General features: G+C 37.5%; 1 non-coding gene across 1 annotated transcript; it reads right to left on the minus strand.

Annotated features, from left to right (window-relative positions):
- Window positions 1-7707: 7707 nt before the first annotated feature.
- LOC118491955 lies at window positions 7708-7814 on the minus strand. The gene has a single exon (XR_004892400.1). It is a non-coding gene; the product is annotated as a small nucleolar RNA R71 (small nucleolar RNA).
- Between the last annotated feature and the right edge of the window lie 10200 nt (window positions 7815-18014).

The raw sequence follows: 18014 nt of genomic DNA on the forward strand, positions 1-18014 counted from the left end.
AGAAGAGATTAAATTAAAATTGTAATTATCCATAAGACATGGCCTAATATGATGACAAGTGTCCTCGAAGTGGTTTCTTTTATTATATGTATAAATATTAAATTAACTCAATTATCTGAATATACCGAACTCAAAAGCCACGACCTTTTTTTCAATCGGTTAATATTAAATTAATTCAATTATCTAAACATACTAAACTCAAAAACGATTTTCATTTATTAGTAAAGGAAGATTAGTCTTAAATTAATTCAATTATCTGAATATACCAAACTCAAAAGCTATGACCTTTTCTTAATATGTTAATATTAAATTAATTCATTTATCTAAATATACCAAACGCAAAAGCTTTTTATTTATTAGTTAATTATTATAAAAGAATTATTATTTATCTTCAAGTCAATTGTTTATTCATTATTATAATAACTTTAATTAATATAACACATCATTAAGAATTCATAATACTTTTTTTTTGGGTTTGGGAAGTATACAAAATTCTTAAGAGAAATGTTATACACATACCAGAGGGTCGGGTCTTCTCATTACTGACCCCTCTGATCTTATTAATTTTCTTCTCTTATTGACTTTATCCACCCTAATATTATTCAAAATTTCATACAATTTGAATATTATAAAGATAGAGTTATACGTGCACCTACAAATGATGTTGCACAGGAGTTCATGATCATTTGCTTACACTATTTCTTGGCGAAGAAAAAGAATATATAAGTTTTGATAGTTTGTCAGAGTATATTTATAATAATTTTGATGCAATATTATACTAATCAGATGTCCTTAATAGACTTAGACTTTTAGGCTTGCCAAAACATAGATCATTACTAAAGGTTGATGTTCCAATAATGTTGTTAAGAAATATTTGGAAGTAAAATCGGCACTCGAAGGTTTACCTTTAGATTTCGATTACTATTGTCAAACAAAATGAGTTTTTATATTGAAATTAAAAGAAGACAGCTTTCTCTCCCCGTATGTTTTGCCATTACGATAAATAAAAATCAAGGACATTCACTACGTAAGGTTGGTTTGTTTTGAAAAGAATCCGTCTTTACACATGGTCAATTATATGTAGCATTGCCCAAAGTAAAAAAATCAGTTATGTAAACTTGTGCAGACACTATTAAAATTATATAATTTTTATCCTTAAACTTGTGTAATACACGGGTCTAATAACCTAATGTTCATAACAAAAGAATTCGTATAACGTCTCGTAAAATTAAATAAATAAATATCTGAAACCTACCAAAGAATATTTATGTGTAGAAATAGAGAGAAGATAGATAAAGAAAGGGGGTATAAATACGAGTGAGCAAAACGAAAAACCCGACAATGACCTGACCATTACCTGACCTGACCTGAGAACCGATCAAACATAAAATACAGAATCGATTCACTACCTTAAATATAGGGTCGGTTCTGGTCCATAGGTCCAAGTCAGGTTTCACCATGAAAAGAACGGAGAACCGACCCGATCCGACCCTATTTTATATGAAAAATTGGAACCGATCTAAATACCTAGGTACATGGGTTCGGGTCGGTTTGGATATATTTTCGGTTCGATTCTTAGTTATTTTCGATACGAACCTAAAGTTGCTCATCCCTAGGTGTAAATGTCAAAAGAGAAAAAAAGCCGTGATGAAGTTAGCTTTTCTCTTTTGTACGATCCCGAGCCGTGATGAATTTAGCTTGGGTGCTACTTTCTACACCCCCCCTATTTACTTTTTTCACTCCCCTCCTCTCACATATTTACAGGTGGGGCCTGCGTGGGACCGACAGTTTTCCTCTCACAAGGGGGGTATAATCAGGAAAGAGGGGGGTGCGTATAGAATGAGCCTTTAGCTTTTCTCTTTTGTACGATCCCGAGGAAACACATAGAATGACTGAACCCACAAAATATAAATATTCTCCTCACGATTATCATGGTTAATTAAGTAAAGGATAAATATCATGTTATGATTTTAAAATTTTTATCCTCACGATGGTTCATGCAAAATCAACTTAAATATAAAACCATGGAAACATCATAAGAAATATACATAAATATCTTTTCATCTATTTCTTTAATATTTAATTAACTTTGTTTAAAAAAAGTCCAGCTTCCTAAATTCCTGGTAAATAATGATTTTTTATTTTTTATTTATTTTTTGTAAATTATCACATTATCATCTCCCAACTATCTTATTATCATGTCAAGTAAGTTTTTCTGATCCACAAAGGGCAGTGATATTTTAGAAGTGGATGGTCCAAATTCCGCAAAGTACAAGTATTGATAGTTAATTGAAATATGTTAGTTTGGCGCTAAAAAGGTAAGTTTTTCTAAAGTTAAACCGTTAGTTTGGCGTTAAAAAAAGTAAGTTTTTCCAGAGCTAAACCTTTAAAGTCACAAGAAACGTTAATTGAACTAAAATCATATAGTAGTATAATGAAACGATATAGGTAACTGATTAAAAATATTTGATTAAAGAATATATTATGCGACAAAGATAATATTTATTTTAATAACGTTAAATATCATTGTAGTTTTTTTTTTTGAACGACCAACTAAAATGTTTAATAAAAATAGGTCAACAAAACAATTGCCAACCACATCAGAAGTACATACGCCAAATATTTCTTACATCACAATTGCACCAATTTTCCCGTGTCAACCCCACCACTTTGTCGCAATACTTTAGCCACAAAACCCCCAATACCTTAATCTCCTCTAAAACACGTTCCAGTTTGTCATGTGTTCACCTGAACACTCTGTTGTTTCTACACTTCCATATACACCAGACTACTGTTTGAAAGACAACATAGATCACTTGCTTCCAAACTTTTAACCCGTGAGCATATACCTAGTAATTTATTAAATCATCTATGCCAAAAAAGAACAAATCTGACAGCTTGCACCACTTCTGTAACACCCTAGTTACTATTTAACGGTTTTATATGTAAATACCAACAATTAGATGTGTAATTAAGACTACACATACTTTTTAAATACGAGTTTATTAAAGCTTTTACAAATCATAAGTTATTCAACATAAGTGATCGAATTCGTCGTTTAAAATTTACGACGAGGCAATGTGCGGAAGCATGTATTTTTATCGTGTTCGGTTCTCGATGAGCTTGATCGTCTTCCGGCATCCAAAATGTACCTACATTTCATAAACATGAAATGCTTTAGTCATACGAGGTTTAAAACGTATCTAAAATGAGTTCGAGAAACAAAACTTAATTAAAATACATTTTTGTTCAGGGTCCACCGTAAATTACGGTGGCTACCGTAATTTGCGGTAGCCCCTGAATGATGATTATGCCACCGTAAGACAGGGGGTTCATGGCGTAAAGATATATAGGCTACCGTAAGTTACGGTAGCTACCGTAACTTACGGTGGCTTCTGCAGAATTTTCCAAGTTTGCCGTTTTCTAAAACGGAAACCTTCATAACTTTTAATCCGCATTTCCGTTTGACCTACCGTTTCTTCCTACGTGTTTGTAATTTGATTCTCCATCATATGGAGTTAAAATCCAACATCCGGATTAACAAACTTTAAGACTTTTAAGTCTTCGGCTTATTACCCTTTTTTTCCAAAATTTGACCCGTTAGTGATTTTATCAAACAAACGTATTTGTTTGATCCCTATAACACATACACTTCTATAAATTAATGTTATCTACCATTTTAGGTTCCAATAACAGGTTATCACACAATTTAAACCCATTTTCGCTCGTATGCTTATTTTGACCTGTTAAGGGTATTTTAGCACTTTCGAGCCTAAAATCGCTTTCGATTGCTTCTATACTTATTCTAAGTATTTACCTAATCATAAAACTCGTTTCCAAACAACCTTTAAGGGTTGTTTGTTCAATTTAGCCTACAAGGGCGTTTTGGTCAATTTTGGTCCTTCTTTTACGACGAAGGACTCTCACCAATTATTTGACCAAAATAGCACTTTTAACTACAACATAATTATGCGTACCTAGTTGGATCAACATATTGACCCGTTTTAATACCTGTCTTGACTTACTTGCTATTTCATAGATTCGCTAATTCACGAGCCATTCATCCTGCGAGCATGAGACTCGACATACAATTATTAGTCTTTAATTGTCAAATGATATTAACATTACCATTTGATCCCTTTTACTCTTTTTACTAGTTTCAGCTTACTCATAAAGTAGCCGTTCGAAAACTCATTTTATCTTATTCTTTTCTTGACTAGTTTACCGTTCCACCCCGTTTTACCATTACTATGGTTTCTAATATTGGTTTCTAATTCCGACCCAAATCATTTCGTGTCGGAAACCATATTTCGAATATTATCTCCATTGTATTTATAACATATAGAATAGATATGTATTCTATAAAAAATGTAAGTTTCACTTACCTCGCATCCACGCCACGCTTTTCTTTCCGTTCTTGATTTGTTTGACCCGCTTCCTTTCTCAAGCCTCCACCTAGCTCATTAAGCGTCAAACTATTTTAAATCGTCGTTTCAAGGTGGTTAGTTTAATCATAATTTAATACGATTATTCCACCTTACGCATTTTATATCAAAATTACCATTTATTGTATTATAGGCCAGTTTGACTTTTTGAAAGTCAAACATCCCTTAATATCTAAAATGCACATTCACATTCATTAGCTAGTTTAGGCATTTTCAATTTACCCGGTAGGCGTTCTTTTAAGCCATCGTTCTAACTAATCTTTTAATTCGAGTTCGTGCTATTACTAACACTAAGTTAGCCTAGCTCTTGATCATCGAAGACACTACATTTCTTCATTTCACAAAATCTACGGGTTTTCCTCCATAAGGGAAACCCGTTTTGTCATGATATTTGGCATTTACCCAAATACTTATCCAAATCAAGTTCTATCTACGAACTAGTAGACACCAAATTTTAGTTAGGCATTTTAACGAGCACCTTGTGGGCAAGATTCGTATACTTCTTTTTTCAAGTTCTTGACTAACTTCTAACCAAGCTTCAAGCATCAATTTCAAGCCCTTATGTCTAGTGTTTATAAGTTACAACTAGAACTTGCATTACTTACCTAATGTTCATCTATTTTAACACTATAATTCTAGTGTTCATCCCATATTCATAAAACCCACTTAGCACCTTGATGTGTGTAAAATGCAACATATAAATCACATCAATTAAGGCATAAAACTAACCCCTTTTTAAGTACTAATGTTGGAAAAAGAGTGTTTTTGTTTTCCTTTTGTATTTTCAGGATGAAATGAGCTCAAAATCACAAAAGAAGCAAAAAGACAACTAATTCTACCATAAATACAAGAAAAGGAACAAAAGTAGAATGCCCGGACCCTCAACGACACCTCCCAAGGCAAAGGAGAAGAAACAGAGTCTGAACACGCCCCGTGTCCAGCGAACACGGGGGGGTGCCCAGGAAGCAGCAGAAAAGACAAACCAGTAGAAGCTTCCATTGCCCACCACGGGGCCGTGTCCAGCGGGCACGGGGGCGTGGTGAAAGTACAGCAGGCGCATTAATTGTAATTCGCAATTACAATTAATGAAGAGAGAGAGTGTCAGACGGGCACGGGGCCGTGTCCAGCGGACACGGGGCCGTGTCCAGCCTTCTGTTCAGCCTATAAATAGAGGAGCTTGGCTTCATTCTCTCTCATCCCTTGGCACACCACCTCTCTCACACCTCATCCACCACCCACCACCACCATAACACCATCATCCACCACCATCATCCATTGTCCATCGTAGAGTGTGTGAGTCGTCTCGGGATCCAAGATTGATCGTAAGAGTTCTTGACAATCAAGGCCATGTTTGCCTAAGTCTCTTACATCACTTGGTGAAGACAAGTGTTTAGTATAATACTTTTTATTTTTAATCTTTTGCACTTTTATTTGGTTTTGTATTAATGACTTTAATAACTAGTTACTTATGTTGAAGGTGATCTTTCCTTATCGTTTGTCCGTGGTGTCTTGGCATTATTTTACTGTCTATATAAAATAAAAGATTTTCACCATTCATATCTCCACGGTCTATATGGAGGTATGTTGGCTACCTGGTCGGGGGTTAAGGGAACGGTTGGTAAGGGTCTTGCCCTTGTTCAGCGTTTAGAGGTCCTGCTTGTGACCTGGGTCAAATTTAGTAGGATCTCCTTCAATGCCCATAGGTATTGGATGGCGGGGATCCAAACTCTTTGACCCCCTCATAAGTTAACTACTATTAATACTATAACCCGGCTATTTAGGACTGTATCCCTGCTGACTCAGACTACTTAGCCGAGGGTAACGTCACCGCCAAAAGCGGGGCCTACCACAATTTGCATTAATAACTTAATTCATTATCTTTCAATAATCCGACCCTTTAGGATTGTATCCTTGCTGACTCAAACTACTGGGTTGAGGGTAACGTCGCCTTCAAAAGAGGGGCCTACTACAATAACTAAGATAATCTCTTAAACAAGTGCAAAAGTGCGAAAATAATCAAAGGTTATACTAACACACGTGTCGGATCCAAGTGATTCATCTTGTCTATCTGTTTTTATTTTATTTTTATTTTTCAGCATTTAGTTAGTTTTTATTTTTCTTAGTTTAAAACATTTTTCTCACTTTTTGATTTGATTAGACGTTGAGGATAAACCGGTATTAAAAGTTCTTGTGTCCTTGGACGACCTCGGTATCTTACCAACACTATACTACGTCCACGATGGGTGCACTTGCCCATATGTGTGTTTAGTGTTAGTAAATATCGTGTTTTATAAATTTAAAACTTGGCTAAAAGTGTAAAAAGGGGCTTAAATACTCATAAAAAATATAACACACTTCACGCACATCAAGTTTTTGGCGCCGCTGCCGGGGACACAAGGATTTTAAGAAAGTTAGGAATCAACAGCCTAATCATATTTTTATTTTTCTTTAATTTTTTAGGATTTTTTCTTAGATTTTCAGCTTCTGCAGAGCTCAGCACGGGGCCGTGCCTGGTCGGACACGGGCCGTGCTCAGCATTGTTACTGGCAGTTTTTTGTTTTTCAAGTTACAGAAGGCTGACCACGGGGCCGTGCCGGTGCAACACGGGGCCGTGTCCAACTTCCAGTAACTGGGATCTGAAAAACAATCACTGTAATTCCGACCACGGGGCCGTGTTCACTCAACACGGGGCCGTGGTGAACCTTCTGACCAACATTCTTTTCTGTTTTTATTGCAGGACTTGGAACCCGACGCCAACCTCTCGTAGTGTATGAGCTCCAGTTCCAATAAAGACATAAAAGAACCATTAGAAGAACCCGAACGCTTTCTCAGAAAAAGGTTAAAAGCCAAAAACCAAGAGAAGGTTTCGGGTGATCCACCTCCAATGGCGGACCAACGTACCCTTATGGATTATCTACGGCCCACCGTAGGTAATCTAGGCGCCGCTATCAATGCTCCGAATGTCGAAGCCAATAACTTCGAGCTTCGACCGCATTTGATACAAATGCTCCAAAACTCCGCAACCTTCCACGGGCTTGCGGACGAGGATCCCCATCTACATATAACTAATTTCTTAGAAATATGTGATACCTTTCGGATCAATGGAGCATCAAACGACGCCATCCGCCTCCGTATGTTTCCATTCTCGCTAAAAGACCGAGCGAAAGCTTGGCTCAACGCCCTCCCAGCTGGTTCGGTAAACACCTGGGATGAACTAGCCCAAAAATTTCTATATAAGTATTTCCCTCCTGCTAAAACTGCTAAATTAATGGCTGAAATTAATACATACTCACAAGAGGACGGGGAATCCTTATATGAAACTTGGGAAAGGTTCAAGGAGCTATTACGCAAGTGTCCCCATCACGGCCTCGCAATATGGCAACAAGTATCCACTTTCTACAATGGATTGTTGCCACACACTAGGCAGACACTTGATTCTAGCTCCGGGGGACTTCTAGGTAACCGACGCCCACATGAAATATATAATCAGATTGAGGAAATTGCTCAAACCAATTTTCAATGGCACACCCCCCGGGGAAATAAGTCTATCGCCCCGGGCGCCCATAAGGTCGACGAAAGCACTTCTTTACAAGCCCAAATCGAGGCCCTTTCTTCAAAAATAAAAAAATTAGAAATGACAAAAACAGTCTCGGTTATGGCTTGTGAAGGGTGTGGTGGGTCACATGAAAATTGGAGTTGCATGAAAGAAACGGACGATCAACAAGAAATGGTAAACTACATTGATAATAGACCTAGGCCGTCGGGTCCTCCAACGGGAACTTACAACCAAGGATGGCGAAACCACCCAAACCTTGGTTGGAGGGAACCCGGCAATAGTAGTAACCAACAAACCCAACGAACAAACTTTCAGCAATCAAGAAATGAGTCACAAAATTTCACTCAACAACAAGGTGGACGAGAAAGGCTCGAAGATACTATATCTCGCCTTGTCTCTGACACTGATAAGAAAAACTCGGAAAGATTTCTACAATTAGAGTCTAATTTTAGGAATCAACAAGCTAGCATTCAAAACATAGAAAAACAAATAAATCAAATAGCTCAAAACTTTTCTGAGAGACCGCAAGGCGCATTACCTAGCAATACCGAAACAAACCCAAAAGCGCAAGTTCACCTCATCACACTACGAAACCGCACCGTAGGGCCTGCAGAAGTACCGCCACCTACGGAAGAAACAATGCCAACACCTCTGCAGGAAAAGAACTCTCCTCCATCACCAGAGCCTACCAAGGCTCCTCGAGTTCCGTACCCCGGTAGGTTAATTCGTCAAAAGACCAATGAGCAATTCGCAAAATTCGAAAGTCTGTTAAAATAATTGCATGTCAATATTCCTTTTATCGAAGTCCTAACCCAAATGCCCAAATACTCTAAATTTATGAGGGACTTCCTTACACATAAAAAGAAAATTGAAAATTTGCAATTAGTTAATTTAGGCGAAGAATGCTCTGCCCTCGTACTCAATAAACTACCCCAAAAGAAAATCGATCCCGGAAGTTTCACGATTCCATGCTCAATAGGGGAATCGCCCGTTCGCAATGCCTTGGCCGACCTAGGGGCTAGCATTAACCTCATGCCCTTATCAATGTTCAAAAGGCTTGGCTTGGGAACCACGAGCCCTACAAAGATAAGCATACAACTCGCTGATCGATCCGTCAAGTTCCCACAAGGTGTCATCGAGAATGTCTTGTTAAGGGTAAGCAGATTCGTTTATCCAGTTGACTTTGTCATACTCGATATGGAGGAAGACACCGAGGTCCCCCTTATACTAGGGAGACCCTTCCTTGCCACAGCACAAGCGGTGGTAGACATGAATGACGGGACACTCACTTTGAGGTATGGGGATGATGAAGTGAAGTTTGGAGTTGGGAAAAGAATAGAGGACGACGACCCAGTAAACTACATGAAGGTTATTGATTCAAGCTTGGATGCTGCTCTCCGACGGTGTAACATGGGAAGCAAGGCATCCCACTCAGAAGATATATAGCCTCAAATCGGGTCTAGCCAAGGACCCATATAAACGTGGCGCACCACGGAGGCATTCCGCGGAACTATCCTTAATTTAGTTTAATCTTTTAGTTTTTGCAGAATAAAACACACTCATGGTGGTAATGGATGAAAAAGGGAACGAGAAACATGGAACCATGCACAAAGAACAGGGCAACCCGACAAAAATCTCCATCACAGAAGGCTCAACACGGGCCGTGCCCAACCAACACGGCCCCGTGCTGAGCCCCCTGCAGAAAATCACCCAGTTCAGGTAACTGGACACGGGCCGTGTTCAGCGGACACGCCCCCGTGTCCAGGCTTCTGTTTCAATTCTGTAATTTTTGTTACTGGCACTTGACCACGGGGCCGTGCCCGGTCAACACGGGGCCGTGTCCAGGATGCCAGTAACATAAATCTTTGCTTTTTAACCCACTTTTACACATTCTAATCAACCAAAAACTTTATTTTTGGACACATTGAGGACAATGTGTAATTTAAGTGTGGGGGGGATGCTAAAACCTTGAAATTTTGCAAAATCCTAAACACAAGCCTTACACAAAACTCTATTGGAACCGCTAAACACCCCAAATTTTTTTCAAAAAAACTTTTTCATTTTTTTATTTACTTGTCTTAGTTTAAGTTGGGAATAACAAGTTCTAAAAAGGTTATATTTTTACAAGTTTACAACCGATAGCGTCATGATAAAAGGAACCAACATACGAAAATTATGAAACGGTATAACAAGTCTAGTTAAAAATTCGATTATATATACTTGATCACATTAAAAACCCATTCCCACAAAAGTGAGTTTTGAGCCTTTATTGAGCATAAAAATACACATATTTAGATTAAATGCTCATTTTTCATTTCTTGTGTGAATAGCCGCTCGGTTCTTACAAATCTAGAACTTGCCACGACGATACATTCCCGGTCCTTACCAACTTAAACCCAAGTAAGTAAATGATGGATGCATTAGGACTAACCATTTTTCTTTCAAAACCATTATTTTTCATTTTTTTTTACCTACCCAAAATCCCCCTAGATAGCCCCTTTGAGCCTAAACCTTTCATTTCATTACCCCAAAACCCTTTTTACCCACCAAAAACCTTTTTATTTATTTTTTTTTTCACCCTTTATTTTAGTAACAAGCTCGCTTTTTCGTAAACTCACCTTTTTATGTGACGATCAAAAAAAAAAAATGATGATGAAGTCAAAAACAAACAAAAGCTATAAAAGCTTGTTTGGAGAAATACTTCAAAATAAAAAAGTCACTAAAAACAAGGTACTTCACGAAAACCGACGCTTGTTACGATTTTCGCCCTTTTTACTAACCACTAACCAACCACCCACCTTTAACCCAAGCCTAACCCTTCACCCCAAAAGTCCTCTTGATATTTACAAAGGTAAAAAGTTAAAAAGGAGGAGGATTGATTGCTTGGCAAGCCTATGGAAGGCGTAAGTTCCATGCCGCTCTCGAGTGATTCACTAAAAATATACACCTTCGGCCGAGTGTTGAGTGATCTCCCGTGAGGTATGTGAACTTGTATATAAATGGAATTTTAATAAGGCATGCTATGCCCAAATAAGTAATTTATCTTATGAAACGTTCAAAATAAATCATAACGAGTAGGATTGTAAATAAATAAAAATAAAACCTATAAAAACCTTGGATTCCCGACACTCTAGGACAAGCTAAAAAACTTCTCTTCTACCTATTTCATTTGGGAGTGTAAGCCACATTTAAAGAGTTTTGCTTGAGGACAAGCAAAAGTTCAAGTGTGGGGGTATTTGATGTGTGTAAAATGCAACATATAAATCACATCAATTAAGGCATAAAACTAACCCTTTTTAAGTACTAATATTGGAAAAAGAGTGTTTTTGTTTTCCTTTTGTATTTTCAGGATGAAATGAGCTCAAAATCACAAAAGAAGCAAAAAGACAACTAATTCTACCATAAATACAAGAAAAGGAACAAAAGTAGAATGCCCGGACCCTCAACGGCACCTCCCAAGGCAAAGGAGAAGAAACAGAGTCTGAACACGCCCCGTGTCCAGCGAACACGGGGGCGTGCCCAGGAAGCAGCAGAAAAGACAAACCAGTAGAAGCTTCCATTGCCCACCACGGGGCCGTGTCCAGCGGGCACGGGGGCGTGGTGAAAGTACAGCAGGCGCATTAATTGTAATTCGCAATTACAATTAATGAAGAGAGAGAGTGTCAGACGGGCACGGGGCCGTGTCCAGCGGACACGGGGCCGTGTCCAGCCTTCTGTTCAGCCTATAAATAGAGGATCTTGGCTTCATTCTCTCTCATCCCTTGGCACACCACCTCTCTCACACCTCATCCACCACCCACCACCACCATAACACCATCATCCACCACCATCATCCATTGTCCATCGTAGAGTGTGTGAGTCATCTCGGGATCCAAGATTGATCGTAAGAGTTCTTGACAATCAAGGCCATGTTTGCCTAAGTCTCTTACATCACTTGGTGAAGACAAGTGTTTAGTATAATACTTTTTATTTTTAATCTTTTGCACTTTTTATTTGGTTTTGTATTAATGACTTTAATAACTAGTTACTTATGTTGAAGGTGATCTTTCCTTATCGTTTGTCCGTGGTGTCTTGGCATTATTTTACTGTCTATATAAAATAAAAGATTTTCACCATTCATATCTCCACGGTCTATATGGAGGTATGTTGGCTACCTGGTCGGGGGTTAAGGGAACGGTTTGGTAAGGGTCTTGCCCTTGTTCAGCGTTTAGAGGTCCTGCTTGTGACCTGGGTCAAATTTAGTAGGATCTCCTTCAATGCCCATAGGTATTGGATGGCGGGGATCCAAACTCTTTGACCCCCTCATAAGTTAACTACTATTAATACTATAACCCGGCTATTTAGGACTGTATCCCTGCTGACTCAGACTACTTAGCCGAGGGTAACGTCACCGCCAAAAGCGGGGCCTACCACAATTTGCATTAATAACTTAATTCATTATCTTTCAATAATCCGACCCTTTAGGATTGTATCCTTGCTGACTCAAACTACTGGGTTGAGGGTAACGTCGCCTTCAAAAGAGGGGCCTACTACAATAACTAAGATAATCTCTTAAACAAGTGCAAAAGTGCGAAAATAATCAAAGGTTATACTAACACACGTGTCGGATCCAAGTGATTCATCTTGTCTATCTGTTTTTATTTTATTTTTATTTTTCAGCATTTAGTTAGTTTTTATTTTTCTTAGTTTAAAACATTTTTCTCACTTTTTGATTTGATTAGACGTTGAGGATAAACCGGTATTAAAAGCTCTTGTGTCCTTGGACGACCTCGGTATCTTACCAACACTATACTACGTTCACGATGGGTGCACTTGCCCATATGTGTGTTTAGTGTTAGTAAATATCGTGTTTTATAAATTTAAAACTTGGCTAAAAGTGTAAAAAGGGGCTTAAATACTCATAAAAAATATAACACACTTCACGCACATCACACCTACATAACTAGTTAACCAAAACACTAATTTATGGTGCTAAATTAGCGAGTTTACATCTAGGGTTTGTTTTCAAGAAATCATATAACACTAATTCAGCCATAGCCTCTCTAATCCATACATAATTCGCGATTATGAAGATTACTCAAATTTTACAACTTCACAAATCCTCAAATTGTTACATACCTTATGATCCCCACGACTAGGCGATCACGAATTTGTAATCATGCAGACGATTCGGGCTTGATTTGAGCTTAGATTTGGAGGATTTGTTGAACTAGGGTTTGAGCTCTCCTGGCTCCTTCTTCTGATCGCATACGTACACACATGTATGTGTTTTTTGTTTTTTTTTGTTTTTTATATAAGTGTTTTAATAAAACACTTCTCTAGTTGCCCATGTTTAGCCCCTCAAGTTTAGAGATTCATAAATGAAACTATAACCCATAGTTTATTATTTAGTTACTCATTACTAACTAGGTTAATTTTACCTAGTTAACTTAGTGGGTTCCGGGAGTTAAAACCCGTTTTATTTTAAGTCCCGTTAAATCGGGCCTTTTATCCATTTTACTTTCCTGGAAGCTCTTATTCACTTTTAATTAATATTAGGATTATTCACTTGACTCCTAATATTTTCCGGTTTACTTTTACCGCTAACGGTACTTTCCCCGTCTTTAGTATTAACGGGGTTTAATTTCCAAACCTGTTTTCGGGGTGTTACAAGTCTACCCTCCTTAAAGAGGTTTCATCCTCGAAACCTTTTCTTGCTTAATTCATCGAGTTCAAACTCAATGCATTTGATCCGAGAAATCTTTTAAACGTTACTTTTACTTTGACCAATTGTTAGTATTACCAGAAAAGTATGGCAATATCCTTTTGGTTACTAATTGTCTACGTATCTCATACTACATAGTGCAATCTTGAAATAACGTAACCTCGTTATTTCCACTAGTCCAGTTAACTTAGCGATATTCATCGCTTTCATATACTATCAAATTATTTATGAATCCGTCGTTTTGACCCGTTTAAAGGTCCTTGGTGAAATCTTTCACTTTTAGCAACTATTCTTTTGTTCATGAACTTATAGCTTTATGATCCCTCAAATAAGTGATCAATATTTTCTGTTAGTGAGGTCTCATGGGCCGTCACTTTATCTCTTGGATTTATACACCTTTGTTGTTTACTTGACCGAGTCGCCAAACTTTGGCCACTTAGTCACATAGGTTTATAAATTATGTTTATTCTACATTACTCTTCGTAGTGAATAACGTGTTAAACAATTTCTTAATTTGGGTTTCGACCTTAACCGATCTCACTAACTATACTTATCAGTCCAGTTACTTTGTACCCATCACTCGGGTCATAATATGATTACTTCACATTACTTCTCTTGACTGTGATCGCATCACGTCATGTTTAGGTCTATTCCAACCTTTCTTTTCAAATGTATCGTCTTGCACTTATCAGTGTCAAGACTTATATCTTTCATGCCTATTACATATTCGTCTATCAGAATTCATATTCGTAAAAACGTCATTTCTTGCAAAAACCGGAGTTTTAGTTTAGCATTTTCCCTTTAACTTTTGACAATTATCCATATCAAGGAAATTGATAACTCATAATTTATTGTTTTCCGTTCTTACTTTATGCAGGGAATCGTAACAAATTCCCTCACCTTACACTATTAACCCGTAGGTTCCTTCACTTAACCTCGTAGGCTATTTCCTATTGTTTTCACCTCTTTAAGGTGAGACCCTTATGATCCTTTTTGCTTCAATTCATGACACGTGGGTCGTTTTGGCCCCGTAGACCTTTACACTAATTAATATCCCGTAGGTTATGATGATCCCGTAGATCATCTTTTATTCGAGTCTTTATTTAATGTGTATACGTTTATATATACGCATATAGCGTTAAGGAACTCCTTTTATGTTTAGAATTATTCACCTTTACTTTTGGATTTCGTTTAACCTTGACCGTAGTCTAAGGCTACATTATTTTCTTTCGAACAAATTTTCCGACTTTATGACTTCTTACGTCATTTATGCGTCGGTTTATCTTATGCTCATCATTATCCTGTTTACATACATTCATATTTGATTATGTCTCATTACCGGGCTCATTATTCCTTTGTTTTTAACACTACTATTATCTTGCTTGCGTTTACTCATGTCGTCTGGCATAATATTATATTCGACCCGTTCAACTTTAAAATAGTTGAATATATTTATTCAAAATTTCTTTTACGAAATTTTATAGTCATAATTCGTAATCCAAATCTTTTGAATTTTCAACCCTCGTTCATGTCTCTTGGTTTACGTGTGTGTTTAATTCTTACCCATCAACCGGGTGTTTCACCGAAGTCGTTATTATTGCAACCCTCCCGGTATGCATTAAGACTTCGCTTCATTTTTATATTCCGACTTTATCCTCAAGTTTGACGTTTTACAAAAAAACGCCCCGTTTAGAGACATATTCGCATTTTCCGGGTTCGAGTGTAAGTACACCCCTCCCAATACATGTCTACATCATTTTACATGTTTTCATTTTCCGGGTTCGAGTGTAAGTACACCCCCTCCCAATACATGTCTACATCATTTTACATGTTTTCATTTTCCGGGTTCGAGTGTAAGTACACCCCCTCCCAATACATGTCTACATCATTTTACATGTTTTCATTTTCCGGGTTCGAGTGTAAGTACACCCCCTCCCAATACATGTCCACATCATTTTACATGTTTTCATTTTCCGGGTTCGAGTGTAAGTACACTCCCTCCCAGTGCATATCTTAATCGTTTTACATGCTTGCATTCTCCGGGCTCATTATCCTGATATAATACGCTTCTGTCACCCGGTTGTGTGTTTACATTATGATCAAATATTCTGCTTATCTGATTCGTTTGGGTACTTTTTAATTTGTCCCACTCACCCCGTCCTTACTACATCGGATGTAACATGCCAATCATAAAAAGTTCATGGTACTACGTGCTCACCACTTACTTGGCCAGAGTAAGCGATCAACACCTAGTATACATGTCCTTTTTAAAATTTTCACATTACACCCCATGTAAGTAATGCCTCTATTTGTTTCTCTTGGAAACAATATCCCGGATAGGTTTTCTATTCGGGTTTTTCCAAGTTTTCAATCTACATATGCAACTTTCAATCTTTACGTATTTGTTGCATGTTACTATTTGTGCAATTAAATTTAAAGTGTGCACCGGGTAATGCTTGCCCTAACAGGCTTCTCTTGCCATCATCCTTGTTCGTGATCGCTACGCGATTTAGGTCCTTGGTGAGTATGCTCTTCTTGTCAAACCTCAGACCGTTCCATCATCATATCCGCAATTCGTTCAACTCTCGTCATCTTCGGACGCAAGTGTCCTTCAATTAAAACATTCACAAAAGTTAGTAATGTCCACTTCAATAAATGCCTGTATTATGATACAAGGCTTTTCTACTATACGCGTCAACACGCGTAACTTTGTCAACTATATTTTTCATTTAATTGAGGTATCGTGTATTACACGATAACCCTATGTGTTGTTCACAACAATTTAATCATGTTAAACCATTAACATACGTGTACTTACCGGATTTGCGATCAAGCCTCGAACCGAACACCAATCTTTGTCAAGAGCATAAGGTTTAAGTCCAAGCATGGTTTTCCCCACCATACTTGAATCTCTTAAACCAGGGCTCTGATACCAACTTGTAACACCATAGTTACTATTTAACGGTTTTATATGTAAATACCAACAATTAGATGTGTAATTAAGACTACACATACTTTTTAAATACGAGTTTATTAAAGCTTTTACAAATCATAAGTTATTCAACATAAGTGATCGAATTCGTCGTTTAAAATTTACGACGAGGCAATGTGTGGAAGCATGTATCTTTATCGTGTTCGGTTCTTCGATGAGCTTGATCGTCTTCCGGCATCCAAAATGTACCTACATTTCATAAACATGAAATGCTTTAGTCATACGAGGTTTAAAACGTATCTAAAATGACTCCGAGAAACAAAACTTAATTAAAATACATTTTTGTTCAGGGTCCACCATAAATTACGGTGGCTACCGTAATTTACGGTAGCCCCTGAATGATGATTATGCCACCGTAAGACAGGGGGTTCATGGCGTAAAGATATATAGGCTACCGTAAGTTACGGTAGCTACCGTAACTTACGGTGGCTTCTGCAGAATTTTCCAAGTTTGCCGTTTTCTAAAACAGATACCTTCATAACTTTTAATCCGCATTTCCGTTTGACCTACCGTTTCTTCCTACGTGTTTGTAATTTGATTCTCCATCATATGGAGTTAAAATCCAACATCCGGATTAACGAACTTTAAGACTTTTAAGTCTTCGGCTTATTACCCTTTTTTCCAAAATTTGACCCGTTAGTGATTTTATCAAACAAACGTATTTGTTTGATCCCTATAACACATACACTTCTATAAATTAATGTTATCTACCATTTTAGGTTCCAATAACAGGTTATCACACAATTTAAACCCATTTTCGCTCGTATGCTTATTTTGACCCGTTAAGGGTATTTTAGCACTTTCGAGCCTAAAATCGCTTTCGATTGCTTCTATACTTATTCTAAGTATTTACCTAATCATAAAAATCGTTTCCAAACAACCTTTAAGGGTTGTTTGTTCAATTTAGCCTACAAGGGCGTTTTGGTCAATTTTGGTCCTTCTTTTACGACGAAGGACTCTCACCAATTATTTGACCAAAATAGCACTTTTAACTACAACATAATTATGCGTACCTGGCTTGGATCAGCATATTGACCCGTTTTAATACCTTGTCTTGACTTACTTGCTATTTCATAGATTCGCTAATTCACGAGCCATTCATCCTGCGAGCATGAGACTCGACATACAATTATTACTCTTTAATTGTCAAATGGTATTAACATTACCATTTGATCCCTTTTACTCTTTTTACTAGTTTCAGCTTACTCATAAAGTAGCCGTTCGAAAACTCATTTTATCTTATTCTTTTCTTGACTAGTTTACCGTTCCACCCCGTTTTACCATTACTATGGTTTCTAACATTGGTTTCTAATTCCG

Source organism: Helianthus annuus, chromosome 4, assembly GCF_002127325.2.
Source record: "Helianthus annuus cultivar XRQ/B chromosome 4, HanXRQr2.0-SUNRISE, whole genome shotgun sequence".
NCBI lineage: Eukaryota > Viridiplantae > Streptophyta > Magnoliopsida > Asterales > Asteraceae > Helianthus > Helianthus annuus.